Here is a 6,343-nt window from a genome sequence, read left to right on the forward strand (position 1 = left end):
GATGTTCATAAAATCTAAAGGCCTGAGCTCATAATTCGGAGTCATTCATGTAAACCAAAACCCTGAGCTATTCATAGCATCTAAAGCCCCGAGCTCATAACCTAGAGTGGCTCATGCCATTGACAACCCTAAGCTCCTCATAGCATTTAAAGCTTTAAGCTCATGATCTAAAGTTGCTCACGTAAACCATAACCCAGAGTTGTTCATAGCTTCCAGAGCATTGAGTTGAAGACCTAAAGTGGCTCATCTCATCCACATCCCTAAGTTATTCTTAGCATCTAGAGCCTTGAGTTGACGATCTGATGTCGTTCATGTCAACAACAACCTATACTTGTTCATTCAATCTAAGGACTTAAGTTTATGACCTAAAGGCGTTTATGTCATTCACTGTCCTAAGCTATTCATAGCATCTATAGCCCTGAGTTCATGACCTAGAATGTTTCCTATCATCGATAGCCTTGAGTTGTTCATAGCATCTAGAGCCCTAAGCTCACGACTAGAAGTTGTTCATCTCAACCACAGCCTAAAGTTGTTCATAGAATCTAAAGCCCTAAGCTCATGCCCAAGTGTGGTTAATGTCATTGACAACCCTGAGTTGTTGATAGCCTATAAAGCCATGAGCTAAGAACCCGAAGTTGTTCATGTAAACCATAATCTTAAGTTATTCATAGAGTCTACAACCCTGAGCTCAAAACCTAGAGTGGATTATGGATTACACATCCTTAAGCTAATCATAACATCTAGAGCCTAAAGTCACAACCCAAAATCTTTCATGTGAACCACAACCTAAAGTTGTTCATTAGATCCAAGGCCCTAAGCTCACAACCTATAGTCATTCATGTCATGCACAACCTTGACCTAGTCATAGAACCTAGTGCACTAAGCTCATAACCCATAGTTTTTCATGCCATCTATAGCTTCAAGTTGTTCATAGCATCTAGAGACCTAAGCTCATGACCTAGAGTCATTCATATGACCACAACTCTAAGTTGTTCATATCCTCCAAAGGCTAAAGCATAAACCTAGAGTGGCTAATGTCATCGATAACCTTGAGTTGTTCATTGCATCTAAAGCCCGAAGCTCACGACCCTGAGTCTTTCATGTCAATAACAACCCATAATTGTTCATTGCATCCAGGGCTCCGAGCTCTTTACCTCGAGTCATTCATGTCATCCATAGCCTTGAGTTATTCAAAGAATCATTATCCTTGAACTCACGATCCAGAGTCTTTCATATCATCGACAACCTAGAGCTATTCAAAGCATTTAAAGCCCTGATCTCACAACCTAGAGTGGCTCATGTCATCAAAAGCCCTGAGTTGTCCATAACTTTAAAAGCCTTGTGCTCACAACTTGGTCTTGTTCATCTCAACCATACCCTATCGTCATTCGTAGCATCTAAAGCCTTGAGCTCAAGACCCAGAGTCATTCATGTCATTCACATCCATGAGATGTTCATAAAATCTAGAGGCTTGAGCTCACAACTCGGAGTCATTCATCTAAACTAAAACCCAAAGCTATTCATAGCATCTAAAGCCTTGAGCTCATGACCTAGAGTGGCTCATGCCATTGACAACCCTAAGCTCTTCATAGCATCTAAAGCTTTGAGCTCATGACCTAGAGTCATTCATGTCAACCATAACCCAAAGTTGTTCATAACATCTAGAGCATTAAGTTCAAGACCTAGAGTGGCTCATCTCATCAACATCCTTGAGTTGTTCTTAGCATCTAGAGCTCTGAGTTGATGATCTAAGGTCCTTTATGTCAACAACGACCTATAGTTGTTCAGTCAATCTAAGGCCCTAAGTTAATGACCCAAAGACACTCATGTCATTCACCGTCCTAAGTTGTTTATAGCATTTATAACCCTAAGCTCATGACCGAGAGTGTTTCCTATCATCGATAGCACTGAGTTGTTCATAACATCTAAAACCCTAAGCTCATTACTAGAAATCAGTCATCTCAACCATAGCCTAAAGTTGTTTGTAACATCTAAAGCCCTGATCTCATGCCCAAGTGTGGCTAATGTCACCGACAGCCCTGAGTTGTTGATAGCATCTAAAGCCATGAGCTAAGAACCTGAAGTTGTTTAGGTCAACCATAAGCTTAAGCTATTCATAGAATCTACAACCCTCAGCTCAAGACCTAAAGTGGATTATGTATTCCATATCCTTAAGCTGTTCATAACATCTAAAGCCTTAAGCTCACGACCCAGAATCTTTCATGTCAACCACAACCCAAAGTTGTTCATTAGATCCAGCGCCCTAAGCTCACGACCTAGAGTCATTCATGTCATGCACAACATTGACCTAGTCATAGAATCTAGTGCACTGAGCTCATAACCCAGAGTTTTTCATGTCATCCATAGTGCTCCAAGCTATTCATAGCATCTAAAGACTTGAGCTCATGACCTAGAGTCGTTCATGTTGGTCGCAACCCTAAGCTGCTCATATCCTCTAAAGGCTTGAGCATAAGACCTAGAGTGGCTCATGTCATCAACAACCCTTAGCTTATCATAGCATCTAAAGCCCTTAGCTCACGACCCTGAGTCTTTCATGTCAACCACAACCCATAGTTGTTCATTGCATCTAGGGCCCTAAGCTCTTAACCTCGACTCAGTCATGTCATCCATAGCCTTGAGTTGTTCATAGAATCATTATCCTTGAACTCATGACCTAGAGTCTTTCATATCATCAATAACCCAAAGTTATTTAAAGCATTTAAAGCCCTGATCTCACAACATAGAGTGGCTCATGTCATCAAAAGCCCTGAGTTGTCCATAACATTTAAAGCCTTGAGCCCATGACTTGGTCTCATTCATCTCAACCATAGCCAAGCATTGTTCATAGCATCTAGTGCCCTTATCTCAAGACCCAAAGTCATTCATGTCACCCACATCCATGAAATGTTCATAAAATCTATAGGCTTGAGAACACAACTAAAAGTCATTCATGTAAACCAAAACCTAGAGCTATCCATAGCATCTAAAGCTCTAAGCTCATGACCTAGAGTGGCTCATGCCATTGACAACCCTAAGCTCTTCCTAGCATCTAAAACATTCAGCTCATGACCCAGAGTCCCTCATGTCAACCATAACCCAGAGTTGTTCATAGCATCTAGAGCAATGAGTTGAAGACCTAAAGTGGCTCAACTTATCCACATCCCTGAGTTGTTCTTAGCATCTAAAGCCTTGAGTTGACGATCTGAGGTCCTTTATATCAACAACAACCTACAATTGTTCATTCAATCTAAGGCCCTAAGTTAATGACCTAAAGAAATTCATGTCATTCACTGTCCTAAGTTGTGCATAGCATCTATAGCCCTAAGTTGTTCATAGCATCTAAAGCCCTAAGCTCATGACTAGAAGTCGTTTATCTCAACCACAACCTAAAGTTGTTCAAAGCATCTAAAGCCCTGAGTTGATGCCCAAGTGTGGCCAATGTCATCGACAACCCTGAGTTGTTGACAACATCTAAAGCCATGAGCTAAGAACCCGAAGTCATTCATGCAAACTATCAAATTAAGCTATTAATAGAATCTATAACTTTGAGCTCAAGACCTAGAGTGCATTATGTATTCCATAGCCTTGACTTGTTCATAGAATCATTAGCCTTGAACTCACGACCCAAAGTCTTTCATATCATCGACAACCTAGAGCTATTTAAAGCATTTAAAGCCCTAATCTCACAATCCAGAGTGGCCCATGTCATCAAAAGCCCTAAGTTGTCCTTATCATTTAAAGCCTTGAGCTCGCAACCTAGTCTCGTTCATCTCAACCATTACTTAGCGTTGTTCATAACATCTAGAACCTTGAGCTAAAGACCCATAGTCGTTCATGTTATCCACATCCCTTAGATGTTCGAAAAATCTGGAGGCTTGAGCTCACAACTCGGAGTCATTCATGTAAACCAAAATCTAGAGCTATTCATAGCATCTAAATCTCTAAGCTCATGACCTAGAGTCACTCATGTCAACCACAACCCTAAGATGTTCATAGTATCTATAACCCTAAACTCACGACCCCGAGTCATTCTTTCAAACCACATCCCTGATATTTTCATAGTATTTATAGCCCTTAGCTCAAAACCCCGAGTCATTCATGTCATGCATCACCCTAAGGTGTTTATAGCCTTTAGAGCCCTAAGCTCATGACCTAGAGTCTTTTGTGTCATCAATAACCTTAAGCTGTTCATAGCATTGAAAGTCCAAAGCTCATGACTTGGAGTCGTTCAAGTCAACCACAACCTAGATTTGTCTGTAACATCTAGAGCCTTGAGCTCAAAACATAGAGTAGATCATGCAATCTATGGCCCTGAGTTGCTCATAGCATCAAGAGCCTTGACCTTATGACCTGTAGTATTTCATATCATCGACAACCTAGAGCTATTTAAAGCATTTAAAGCCTGATCTCACAATCTAGAGTGGCTTCATTGAAAGCCCTAAGTTATCCTTATCATTTAAAGCCTTGAGCTCGCAACCTGGTCTCGTTCATCTCAACCATTGCTTAGTGTTGTTCATAACATCTAGAACCTTGAGCTAAAGACCCATAGTTGTTCATGTTATCCATATCCCTCAGATGTTCGAAAAATCTAGAGGCTTAAGCTCACAACTCGGAGTCATTCATGTAAACTAAAACCCAGAGCTATTCATAGCATCTAAATCTCTAAGCTCATGACCTAGAGTCGCTCATGTCAACCACAACCCTAAGATGTTCATAGTATCTATAACCTTAAACTCACCACCCTGAGTCATTCTTTTAAACCACATCCCTAATATTTTCATAGTATTTATAGCCCTTAGCTCAGAACCCCGAGTCATTCATGTCATGCATCACCTTAAGGTATTTATAGCCTTTAGAGCCCTAAGCTCACGACCCAGAGTCTTTTGTGTCATCAACAACCCTAAGCTATTCATAGCATTGAAAGTCAAAAACTCATGACTCAGAGTCGTTGAAGTCAACCACAACCTAGATCTGTTCGTAGCATCTAGAGCCTTGAGCTCAAAACATAGAGTAAATCATACAATCTATGGGCCTGAGTTGCTCATAGCATCAAGAGCCTTGACCTTATGACCCATAGTCTTTCATGTCGTTGAAAACCCTAAGTTGTTTATAGCATCAAGAGGCTTGAGCCCACAATCGAGAGTTGTTCATATCAGCTGAAGCTGATAGCTGTTCATAGCATCTAGAGCCTTGAACTCATGACCTAGAGTAGCTCATGTCATCCATAATCGTAAGCTATTAATAGCATCCAGAGCCCTTAGCTCATGACCCAAAGTTATTCATGTCAACCACAGGCTAGAGTTGTTCAAAATATCAAGGGCCCTTAGCTCATTACCTAGAGTAGGCTATGTTATCCATACTCGATAGTGGTTCATAGCATCTAATGCTTTGAGCTCATCACCCAGAGTTATTCATGTCAACCATAACTCAGACCTGTTCATAGCATATAAAACCTTGTTATCATGACCTAGACTAGCTGATGACATCCATAACCTGAAGCTATTCATAGCATTTAGAGCCTTAAGATCGCATCTCAGAGTAGTTGATGTCATCCATAGTCTTGAGCTATTCATAGCATCAAGAGCCTTGAGCTGACGACCCGTAGTCTTTTATGTCATCAACAGCCCTGAGTTATTATTAGCATTTAGAGGTCTAATTTCCCGATTGGGAATTTATCATGTCAACCATAGCATAAAGTTGTTCATAGCATCTAGATCTCTCAGCTAACAACACAGAGTCGTTCATGTCATCTACAATCTTGAGCTCTTCATAGAATCTTGAGCCCTAAGCTCACTACCCAGAGTCTTTCGTATCATCGACAACCCAAAGTTGTTCATAGCATTTAAAGCCCTGATCTCAAGACCTAGAGTGGCTCATGTCATCAGAAGCCCTAAGTTGTCCACAGAATCTAAACCCTTGATCTCACAACCTTGTGTCATTCATGTTGATCACAACCTAGGGTTTTTTTATAGCATCTAGAGCCTTGAGCTCAAGACCTAAGGTTATTCATGTTTTCCACAGCCTTGGGATAATCATAGAATCTAGTGGCTTGAGCTCATGACCTAGAGTCTTTCATGTCTTTGGCCGCCTTGAGCAATTCATAGCATCTAAAGCCTTAAGGTCATGACTCGGATTGGCTCATGTCATTGATAGCCCTAAACTGTTCATAGCATCTAAAGTCCTGAGCTCACGACCAAGGTCATTCATGTCAACCATAACCATGAGATGTTCATAGTATCTATAGTCCTTTGTTCACGACCCTAAGTCATTCATGTCATCCAGAACCTTAAGTTGGTCATAACATCTAGAACCCTAAGCTCATGACCTAGAGTCTTTCATGTCA

This window comes from Vitis riparia, unplaced genomic scaffold (genome assembly GCF_004353265.1).
Source record: "Vitis riparia cultivar Riparia Gloire de Montpellier isolate 1030 unplaced genomic scaffold, EGFV_Vit.rip_1.0 scaffold510_pilon_pilon, whole genome shotgun sequence".
Lineage (NCBI taxonomy): Eukaryota > Viridiplantae > Streptophyta > Magnoliopsida > Vitales > Vitaceae > Vitis > Vitis riparia.